Below are 12,395 nucleotides of genomic sequence, written 5' to 3' on the forward strand. Positions count from 1 at the left end.
CAGTGGCTCCTCTAGGATGACTCAGGAGTCAGTATCTCCACAGGACAGGAGCAGACCAACTCTGTGTCTGCCCCAGCCCACAGGGCCAGGAAGGGGAGGAAGGGAAGTCGAATTCCGGAGGGGCGGGGTTTGGGTAGCTGCTGTGCCCTGAATGTCCCTGGCTCCCAGATGTATCTCTGGGGCTTAGGGAGTAAGATGAAGTTCTTACCGGCTGCTCTGAGTGCAGTGGCTCCTTTAGGATGACTCAGGAGTCAGTATCTCCACAGGACAGGAGCAGACCAACTCTGTGTCTGCCCCAGCCCACAGGACCAGGCAGAGGAGGAAGGGAAGTGGAATTCTGGAGGGGCGGGGTTTGGGTAGCTGCTGTGCCCTGAATGGCCCTGGCTCCCAGATGTATCTCTGGGGCTTAGGGAGTGAGATGGAGTTCTTACCAGCTGCTCTGAGTGCAGTGGCTCCTCTAGGATGACTCAGGAGTCAGTATCTCCACAGGACAGGAGCAGACCAATTCTGTGTCTGCCCCAGCCCACAGGCGTAAGTGCCTTTTCAACACCTCCCTTTAGTATTGTTATCACAGCACAATTGGAAATACCCTGCTTCCCCACTGGAAATCCCTCTCATTTTCCCAATCTCTACGCAGCTGTTCGTATATTCAAGAACTCTGGACTTCTCCCAGTACCCTGGTTTTCTCGGTACAGGTCAACAACTCTTCAGTGGAAAAGCTCAGGTTTTTCTTTTGGTCTTGGGGACTCAGCTCTGGAAGCTTCTCTTCCTGATCTTCAATTTATTATCCAGGGACTAATATCATACATCTGAGAAAAAGGTCAACTATGACATTGTAGAAATAAAGATTGTAGTTACTCAATATCCCCTTTCAGCTCTTGCCTCATCTCTGTTTTCTTTGTCAGTGACTCCTCAATGACTCTCCCCCAAGTCACTGATTTCTTCTCTATTTCTTCTCTCTCAGGTCCTCTTTTATTTTTTTTTTAAATTTCACTGAGCTTTTATTCCCATTATTATTTCCTAACTTGAACCAAGAGTTTCTGAAACTTTCTAGGGTCCAAATTCAGTGACTATTAAAATAATTTAAGTATTATTAATTTGTGTGTGTATGTGTATGTATGACATGCATGAGCATAGTGCCAAGTGGTCAGAGGACTACATTCATGAGTCAGTTCTCTCTTTCCACATTTTAGTAGAGTTTAGGGGTGGCATTCAGTTCTCCAATCTTAGTGAAGCAGAAGTCTTACCTTCTTGGTTTACCTCATCCTGGTCCACAGGAGCTGCTCTGTTTCTTTCTTTTCCAACATGACCTCTCAGGAGAATTTGGCTGGATTAACTACTTTTTTTTCCTCAGATATTTATTTTTATTTGGGTTTGTGTGTGTCCATGTGTACATGCACATATGTTTGTAGGTCGAGGAGAGAAGAGAGCATTGAGCCCTTTGGAGTTGGAGCAAGAAGTGTTTCTGAGCTACCTCATGTGGGTGACAGGAAATGAAATGGGGTTCTGTGCAAGAGCTGTATACATTATTAACCATTGCTTCAGTTTTCTAGATTAAACTAATTAAATTTTACCTCCAAATTAGTAGGTAAAAGCAGTTATTTGTTCTATGAAACAACATTTGCATTTTGAAATGTAACTCGATTTATATTTTTAAGGTACTGAAGAGGAATTGGCAATCAGTTTCTGTCCCATCAAATTCATTTCATTGGAAGCCTTTTGTTATTCTCCAGCAAATGCCTAAGTAGCTTGAATAATGAAGGAAACCAAATAAAAGGAGCCTAGGACTAAAAGTGTAGAAATGAAGTGCTGAGAGTGTAATTTGAAGTTAATTTATAAAAAGATCACTTTGGTAAGGGAGAAACTTTACAGATAAAATTCTCAAAAGATACGAAAATGTTCTATCCTGAGAGTTTCAGAAACCTATTATTAGAGGGGTATTATTATTGGGGTATGAAAGAAAAAATAAATGTTCTACGAAACTCATTTCCACTTAATTCTTCACTGTATGAATATTTTATAGTTATGTAAATAAGTCATTTAAAATAATTACCTTAATTTTAAAAACCATGTTAATATTTCATACTCTTTGTTTTAAATTTTTTATTTTTTCTCCAGAAATATACCATTGGAAACTTTTCAAGTTATTATGTGTAGATACCACTCTTTTTATTTTTTATTGGATATTCTATTTACTTACATTTCAGATGCCATGTCTTTAATTTTGTTTTTTGACCCACTAAATTTAACCAGATCTGACTATATGTTGGATTCTAGAGGGTCCATTAGTGGATACACAATGGAAGACTATTTCTTGACATCATTAGCCAATTGTTCAGTGGGGAGTTATAGAGTTCCATTAGCTTCTGCACATCTCTGTTAGACTGTTGATAGACCCAGTCTTGTGCAGTCTCATTGCAGCCAGCTGCAGCTTCTATGACATCATATGAACAATAACTCTGTCATCTTATAGAGAAATTTAACAGTTCTTCTCTCTCCTGGGTTTTACAGTCTTATTCTTCCTTCTTCAATGATGTTCCCTGAGCCTCAGAAGCAGAGATATAAATGTCCTATTATAGGTGGGAATTCAAATACAGTTTATTCTCACCACGACATTCAACCACAAGTTTCTGCATTCAAATCTGTTCATCACAAAGAGCATCTTTGTTGATTAATGCTGTGAATAGCATTTTTGTATGAGCATGAAAATGAGTATTTAGAAAGCAGGTTGGTGCCATGGAAATTTAGACACCACCATTATGCTTCTTTCATTGGAATATGTTCTTCAAAGGTAGACTGATGAGTTACTGATTATCAAGCTATTTATCTTTAACATTCTTTAATTTTCAATCTTGCCTAGTAAAAGCTGGATTATTAATATATGAATTTTCACAATTTTCCATATGTATAGAGTTTAGCATTGTCTTTTCAACAGTCTTCTGAGTATCAAGTTACATGGTGAAACAAGCTAATACCTGTTCCTGGTAGCTGATGGAATATAATGCTTTAAAACTCCACATACAGTGCACCATTAATTTGGTAGTTACAACTATGAAAAGGTGAACAACTTTAACCCTCATGATCAGCTGATGCTATTCAATGCCACATGGTAAACCTTTTCTGTTATAAAATACCATTGTATTTCTTAAGTTTTTTAGGTAACTTGGATAACACTATAACATTAAAACAAAATGGATGAAAGCTTCTTAAGCTGGTATCATGTGGAGAGTATCTACTCCAGGAAATAGCCTATGAGCCAGCATCAATAGACTATGGGCACTTGCCACATCTTAACTCCAGGATATGAAAAAGTGTTTAAGGTATTCATAGATGTTCAGTGTTCTATGTAACTGCTCCAGGAGAGTTGCATGTATTAAAGCCTAATTTCCTGGAGTAGCATGGAGAGAGAATGTAGAATTGAGTCAGCTGAGAGGGCAGATGAGTGGGAAAAGACTGCTGTCCTTCTTTCTGATGTTGCTTTAGGTCATTAAATCGAAGGGTTTTCTACAGCTGTCTAAATTCTGATTGAACAATGGCACCTCTTCTCATCTGCATTCCTATCAGAAAGAAAATTATTTTATTCTATTTAACTAAGCCACCTAGGGTATCACTTAAAAGCAGTGTGAATTTGAGCTTGACATTGAAACCTTCTTGGCCCCAGCAGTCTCATCAGTGTCTTGTTGTAAGAGTGGGTGGTAATATTTACCAGGGGGATTGAAGGGTACTTAGTGGGTCGTTGATATTGCCAGTGTTATTATTAACTAGCTATTTCCTTGGTAGCTTTGAGTATCTTGGCAATTGAGTAAATTAGTAATGCCTTGGTAATGGCCTTGGAGATACTCTTTGGTATTCAAAGCTCAACTTGTTGTTTTAGAGTCAGGGGTCACTACTCTGTGGATATTTCTGACTCCCAACTCCACCTCCTTGGCTCTGAGATCAATAGGATATGCTGTTTGTAGGAGTCATTGAGAAACAGAGAAAAAGAGAAACACAAAATTTCATAAATGGGTGTTATTTCTATTCTGTCTTGGCCAGCATTGGAGTGACAATGTTGTTGCAGCAATTTCAGTAGTCCCAGGAATGCAAATAGGTGTAATTAAAGCTTCATGCAACAGCCCTGTTATGTCCTTGCTTGAATAACACTTGGCACATGTTTGAAAGCTTAAAGCAATATTAAGTAGACCATCTGTTGGTTTTCATTAGGTTTCCTCTTATCAGCAGCAGTATTAAATATAACTGAAGCTACTTTTAAAAATCCCTGACATCTGTGTTTTCAATGAGAACACTGATCTATTTTAATAACAATGAGGCTTCACCTGAATTTATAATTGATGAAAAGTTAAATACATAAATATGAATGTTTGGTCTATAGCACTTTTAACATGACTTTTCTAAACAAAGCCAGAGAAGTTACCCTCTCTCAGAGTCAGACATGACCCAAATGCCTGGGCATGGATACTCCAAACAAAAAGTGGCCAAATGACTGCAGCTTCTGGGTATGCACTTCTCTCCATCAAGCCTTACCCTCCAAAGTCCTCTGTCCATCATAACTAGCTTAGGCAGAACTCCATGTGGAAACTGTTTTCATTTTCTTTGAATTAACATGTGGTCCCCTTTCTTATCTTTGTATATTGTGTTGCATATTTTTATGTTAACTTAACATAAACTAAAGTCATCTGAGAAAAGGAAACCTCATTTAAGTCATTGGTTTCATAGGACTAAGCTATAGGCAAGCCTATATAGCTTTTTTCTAATTACTGATTGACAGGGGAGTGCCGAACTCATTGTGGATGGTGTCATCCCTGGGAGAGTGATCCTAGCTTCTATAAGAAAGCACACTGAGCAAATCATGATGAGCAATTCAGTAATCAGCACCCCTCTCGGACTCTACATCATCTCTAGATTCCAGGTAGTAAGTTCAATGCAACATTTTAAGCCAAATAAATCTTTTCCTCACCAAGTTGCTTTTATTCATGGTGTATCATCATAGGAATAGCAGTTTTCAGTAAGAGATATGTCCTTATCAAACTTACTTAAAATTTTGTTTTACATATTACAGTAACCCCATGTGTATTTGTATATAAGTGCATTTCTGTGTGTATATGTGTGTGTGAATGTATACAGTCTAACCACAGTGCACATGAGGAGATCATGTGGTCTCTTCCAAAAGCTGGCTTTCTTGTTCTACCATATGGGTTTTCAGATATTGTATGGAGATTCTTAAGTGAGACAGGAAGTATCTGCACTGGAAGGGTCATTTTGTTAACATCAAAGTTACTTTTTATCAACACACTCCAGTGAAAAGCAGAAGATGTATTAGATGGCCAATAAGGTGTGTGTGTGTGTGTGTGTGTGTGTGTGTGTGTGTTTGTAATGTTAAATAGTATATCTTTACAATAAACAATTTCATATTAAGTGCTAAGATGATATTAACAAAATTAAAACATAAGCAGATGAACAGATGAATAAAATGTAATTCTGCTACAGGAAAAAGGGAATACATGTATGAACTTAATACTTCTTGATTCATAAGCTCAGGAAACACCTTATATAAAGGAGTGTTGAAGATAAAATGAGTCAGAAGTCACAAAAACTCAGAGGGAAACAGCATCTTCTTGACATGAAATAACAGATTCATTCCTAAGTGCCCAGCATTTTAAACATGGAGCCAGCAGCTTTTACCGGTACTTCTTTCTTCTCCCTCACTAAACCATTAGAATATTATCCTAGAGTTACCGACTATGGGCTATGCCCTTATTTGGTTAAGCCTCTTTGCTTGTGTAAAACTCCAAGGTTCAGCTATTAAAACACCCAGGTTTAGTAATCAAAAGAAATAAATGAGAAGCAAAATAGATTTATATATAAAATTCTTCAAAGAGTTTATATTATTTTTTAAATATGCAATGAAAAACTTACTTTCCTAGCATAGTAACAATGAGCTTGGTCAACATTTAAGGGGTTCTGATGGCAACTTACTTTGAAGTTTCTAATTTTATTCTTGTTTCTGTTCTTTCTTTCTTGCTGCACACTCAAGTTCTACATGCACATATGGCTATTACTAGATTTCAAAACTATTTTTGTTAGTGGAGAGGAATCTGGGAGAAATCCACCTGTGGTTTCTGTATGTTTTGTTTCCGGAAATTCACCCAAGCTAAGAAGCTCAAGTGTGTTAATGCAAGTGCTACTCATTTGAGCCATGAGGAAAATATTAAAGAACATATTCCTAGTAAATAAATCACATACACAACTTCTTTGAGGGGTGTTTGAGATTATACTGATGTATGATGAAATGACAATCTGATGCAAATATATTATTATATTGCTATTCATTTCTTGTGAAATGGGGCAGAGTGTATGTGTATTTGTGTGTGTTTATGTGTGCATCCTTGTACACACAATTATGAGCATGCATGTTTGTAGACCAGAAGATGACTTTGACTGTCTTCCTCTATTATTCATTATCTTGTATTTTATTTATTTGTACTTACTTTTATTTATTTATTTATTTATTTATTTATTTATTTATTTATAGGGTCTTTCACTAAAACTGGAGCTTATTGATTGGCTAGACTGGTTGACTTCAAACTTCAGAGATCCACTATTTCTGCCCCTTCAGCACTAGAATTATAGGTGCATGATACTAGATCTGGCTTTTACTTTGGTTCTTGGGATGAAACTAGGGTCCACATGATCATCTTCCAATCCTCTGACATTACTGTTTTGTTGTTCATAACATTCACTATAAAACTGGTTGAAGAAGCAGTGTCTGAATAATCTGAAGGCTAAAGATCTATGATCTAGTTGGAAATTTAACACCTAGATTATGAAGAACTATCTGTCATGGAAGGTAGGCATTGTTTAATTAACAGAGAGGTTTTGCTTGTATCTTTCTTTTTTGGTTTTGTTTTCTGTGAACTTGTAAGATGGTGGATTTGAGAAGAGAAACCTCAACTGAGAAAATTGTGAAGATAACTTTTAAAGATAAATAATAAAACAATTAGTCCTTTTCTTGTAACCAGAAATTGCTGCTTGACAGTAAGAGGTATTAGCTGGGAAAATTATTTTGCTTGCTTACATGTTGTTACTCTATAACAAGTTGCTTATTTATGAATGTTTGTGGGTTCCTGGCAATAATTTGTTTTCTTTACCTGTACTACATAATGTTATTTCTTGTAAAGGTATTGGGGAACATATTGTTTTTTAATAGTCATTTGCTAGATGAAAATTAAAATGTAATTAAATTGTAATTTCATTCTGCTTGAGAGATTTTGCTGGTATAAATAATCTATGGAATAAATAAAAGTGTGGGTTTGTAACATTGGTGCTTCCATCAATCAAATATATGTATGCATGTGTTGGGGTGGGCACTGGCTGGGGATAGCATCTAACCTGGGGCTGAGGTGAGGGGGAGAGGAACTCCAGCTTTTCACATAGGGATAATTTTTAGCTTGGCAGATGCAGGCATGATGGCTGTTGTATATTAGAGTGCAGAGAAACCTTCTACAGGAGATCATGTTGTAGCTTTTTAGGCAAAGACCTTCTCCATGAATCCCAGTGGATCTCAATAAAAGAGATGATCTGAGGTTCCAAACAATTTGTTGTCATGACAGAAAGTGGATGCATAAAACCATACCCTACTTATCAGTGTGGGGCTGAGATTAAATACCTTTCACAGGGAAGAATATCTGGAAAGGGAAACTTATTGGCTAAGCCCTTCAGGACTCTAGGTATGTCACTAGCATGGAGTACTCTGTCTTGAACCTATGTGCCTGCGGGTCTCTTGGTGGAAACACAGGGTAGTTTTCCATGGCAGCAGGCCCCAATAACACAAGAAAGTCCAAAGGTGTTCCAAGGGTTTATTGTTCATGATGTGTGATAGATGGTCTAGATGTGCACCCCTCATTTAAGCCAGGACAGGGTTGACTTAAATAGGGAGGGGGAAAAGAGGAGGGTCACTTGATTTAGCTACACCCTCCAGCATTTAGGTAACTCATTAATATGGAAATCTTTTCAGGCTGAAGCCTGTAGTCACATCCTCTACCTGTAGGTGGATGGTGATCCAAACCTCTCTGGGAGGGGCTGTTTAGCCAAATGTAACTGCAAGGTGCAGGTTAAATGGAAGTGTGTAGGAACTTGGCTTCTGGGGGCATGGGTGAACACATGCTGTTTCTCCACTGGAGTCAGGGTTCAAGGCCCACGTCCAGCCAAGAATCAAGATATCCTTCCACGGCCTGACAGGTGTCCTGTGGTAACATCTCTTTTATGTAAGAAGCATGGCATGTGTTCTGAGTCAGGAGTCTGGCAGGGAGCTTTAAGTCACCAAAGCCTAAGATGTGTGCCAACCAAGTCTCTGGGTCTCTATCAACTCTGCCTTACCAAACTTTCTAGCGTGGTTTTATGTCCCACATGTATGTATGTATGTATGTATGTATGTATGCATGTTTGTATATATGTATGTAATGCTTTTCTGAATATATGTTGGAGTTTGGCCAATCATCAGTTATGTGTATGTGTGTATATATGTCTAAGTGTGAAATGTTTGGAGTCTTCTTACTGGAGCTTTTCTATAACCATTCAGTTTGTGAATATGTGTATATCTGTATGCATGTCTGTATATATGTATGTATATATGTATGTGTGTGTGTTTATGTATGAAGTTACTGGACTCTGCCTTTTGCTTCATACATTGTGTGTGTGTGTGTGTGTGTGTGTGTGTGTGTGTGTGTGTGTGTGTGTTCTTTCTTTTTTCCGTTTTTCCCTTGCTGGCACTAAGGGAGATAAAAGAGCTCAGAGGATTTGTTACCTTTTGTTGTTGTTGTTGTTGGATCCAAAGAATTCTAGCCTCAGTAAATTCAGCTTTGTTCCCTTAGAGAAAAGTCTGCTAAGTGATTTTCCCAATCTCTGGCTGCCATTGTCAGCAAGCAGCCTTGTCAGTATCTGGACTGACCCTGATAGTGGCTATAAGCGTTGACCCCACCCCCACCCCCATGGTTGCCTTCCTTGGTTTACCCATACATGATAAAGCTAGTTAATTTCATTTTGGTGCCCAAACAAGGACCTAAGGTGGTATGCTTTCTATTGTATTGAGTAGGCTAGGATTTGTACTGAAAGGATTTGTACTGATTTGTGTTTGAAGATCCCTTGTCCAGGGAGTACTAGGCTAAGGAGCATTAAACAATTGGTGTTGAATTCACTTAGGCCTCCTTGACTCAAGATCTCTCCCCTGTCAGCTGGGAAGGCTGATCCTATAAAGCACCTGATATTGTAGGTTGATGCTCCCCTCAGGAGTGAAGACTGATCTCATGAATTTTCTGCCACTGTGAGTAGAGGCTCCCCTCAGCTAGAAATGCTAACCCCATGAATCACTTGCTTTTGTGGATAGAAGATCATGTGAACTAGGAACAATGACACTCTGAATTGTCTGCCACTTTCAGCTGAGAATATTTTATATTTTTTCAAACCCTACCCTAATAAAGGTCCGCAAATACTTCAACCATGCTTCTAGTCCACTGTCCAAAGGTCTGTGAGAAAATATGGTACATAGGACAAGGGGATGTGAACCTGTTTAGAAGTCGTTCAATGGGGCAATTCCAATCTCTATTTTTCAGGATACCAGCAGTCCAGTATAGTAGTGTCTTGATACCAACAGTCCAGTTCAAATGTGTCACCAAGCATAAATCAGCAACAGTGGCATAACCCAGCAGAAAGCTCCAGGCTATTGTAAATTCCACAGGAGTCAGCAAGACTGACCAGGACCAGTTGGAATGCCAAGAGTTCTCTACCATACCTCTATCAATGAAGTGAATATCAGTGAAGACAGGAGATTAAGGAATAACTGCACATCTAGCTATGCAATCTCCACCCTGACTCTCCATTGAGTCCCATTTATGCACTCTCCAAACATCAAAGGTCTTCCCAAGGGTCTTGCCTCAACAAAACATTACCATGTGAATCTGTATCTCATGACACAGATAGAAATTCCTTCTTTTTGTTTAAAAATTGTCTTTTTCATTAGCATTATCAATCGACATATAAGAAAATAATTATGAGAACCATAAAACTAGAACTTTAGATCATATTTAAGTAAATAGCTTATGTACAATATAGTTTAACAAAAAACCTTAAATTGCTATTAATATACAATAAGTCAGATAAATCAACCTTAAATTTCTATCAATATACAACAATTCAAATAAAATAATTTTTATTAAATTTTATTGAAATTAAATCTTAAATTTGTATCAATATACAATAAAAAGCAAAGTAACTTAAATTCATATTGATGTATACTAAAAACAAAATAAAGAGATTTATTGCTGCAATTATTATTTTAGATAGTCAGATTTATATCAGCCTCAACTCCCACTTTGATACAACAGGTGCACACTACTCATCATGTTAATTCTTTAATTCAAAATGTGTATTCAGCATTAATTACTCAGGAGAAAATTAAGGATTAGCTGATATAGTTGATTCTCTAGGGGAAGCTATTCTTTAAATAGGTTCCCAAATTCAGAATATTAAGAGTCATCTGACCACTTCCTGCAATGGCAATTTTGAATGAATTCTTACTACATGTCTGCTTTAATAAATATCTTAAAAAACAGGCTCAATCTCATTTGAGAGATGTATGGACTATTTTTCAAATTTCAATTGATATAGATTGTCTTGATTCACAGGGAAATACCTCTGAGCATGCTACATTTTAAGTTTTTTTTTTTCAGCTGAGGAAATAATGAGTTCACTTAATTACTCCAGTTAAATACTGTTAAAGATAATTCTTTTAGAGCTTCATCATTAATTTAGGAATTATTAATCGTATAATTGTTTTCGTTTTGCTTCCAGTAATCTTCAGATATCTAGGAGATGCCTTCTATTTTGCCCATAGAAACATCCACATGATTTATTTTAACAAATTGAAAAGGAGGAGTACATGCACACATAAACACAAATGGAGAAAAGGCCAGAAGGAAACAAAGTGATAACAGTGAGATGGCCTTCCTCCAATTTGCCTTCTTCACTCTGTCTAGACCATATTCTAATGTTTTCTTCTATATATGCTTTTTTTTAATTTATTAAGAAAGCAACTATTTATCTCTTTATAAAATAGGTATTTCTTTCAATAAAGTACAGGAGATATTAAGAGGAAGAAATATATACTATGTTAGGTGATAAAAATGGTTGTAGATTGGATAGCAAATGCTACAGTAACTCATTTATTAAAGACTTGGTTATTATCACTGCAGTGTTAAAATTTGTATTTGGTTAGAGATCAGTGAGTCATAATGCTTTAACCTCATCAGTGGATGTCATAGCTTTCTGGATTTTTGGTGTAGTTGTTTCTCTGAATGGGACTTTACTACTGAAGACTTGTATCAAAGCAACATTACACTATTATAAGATGACACCTCATAACATGTTTCTGTTGCTAGCATAGACAAAGTTGAACTACGAGTGGGATGAGAGACTCTAATATTCTCCTTTCAAGAGCCTTGAGCTTACCAGTACTAGACAGCTTGAGTTTTGAGGGAATGTTAATCTTTAACATATAATTATAAAAAAAACCAACATAACAAACTAAATTTTAACCCATTTTAAGCCATATTTTTCTTATTTCTATGTAATATGTATTTCCAGTATGAACTTCATACTCATTCCTCCATTGTATCTAAGAATTTCAAATTCTAGACTCTACAAAGTTAGTATCCTCAATTTATAAAAATAAAAGACAGCAAGATATCCTATGGTTAATCTAGGTTCTTTTATTGATGGCTTCCTAAATTCTTTTGCATATTGTTTCTTTTTATAAACTTACTCAGACTGATATTATCACTGCACAATAAGCATAAAATTCTCCCAATTTTATATGTAGGTTTTCTACATATCCACAGTCTTGGTCTATGCTCCAGCCTCCAGGGACAAGGTAAAATCAACTTGCTTGTTGAGTTCCTTAATTTTTATTTTTGATCCAGATAAATTTTCCTGTTCTATTTTTCTTCCCTAAATCATCTCAGAAATCAAATTCTTTTGTTTTTTTCAAAAGGCAAATAGATAATACCAGAAACAGTTTTATAGGTAATTTTATCCAAAAACTGCATGAGCCAGACATCTCTTTAGTGAGAGCTAGAACTTTGTCACAGTTTCACTTAAGCAGGAACTGTCACTCTATCTCATTAGTAATTTAGTGAGTGTCTCCATCACTAAATAATGAATTTTAGAGTTTTTTTCACCCAATGAAAGCATATCTGGCAGATAGTTGTGTATGGTAGAGGCAAGATTGATCATGAAATGATTGTGAGTTATTAAGAGTTAGATAAGGAAGTGTTCTGCCACCATAACGAGCATTGCTTTTTTGACAGAACTACTGTTACAAGTTATGAGCCCTTTTTATGCTA

This window comes from Grammomys surdaster, unplaced genomic scaffold, assembly GCF_004785775.1.
Source record: "Grammomys surdaster isolate TR1022 unplaced genomic scaffold, NIH_TR_1.0 1087, whole genome shotgun sequence".
Taxonomy (NCBI): domain Eukaryota; kingdom Metazoa; phylum Chordata; class Mammalia; order Rodentia; family Muridae; genus Grammomys; species Grammomys surdaster.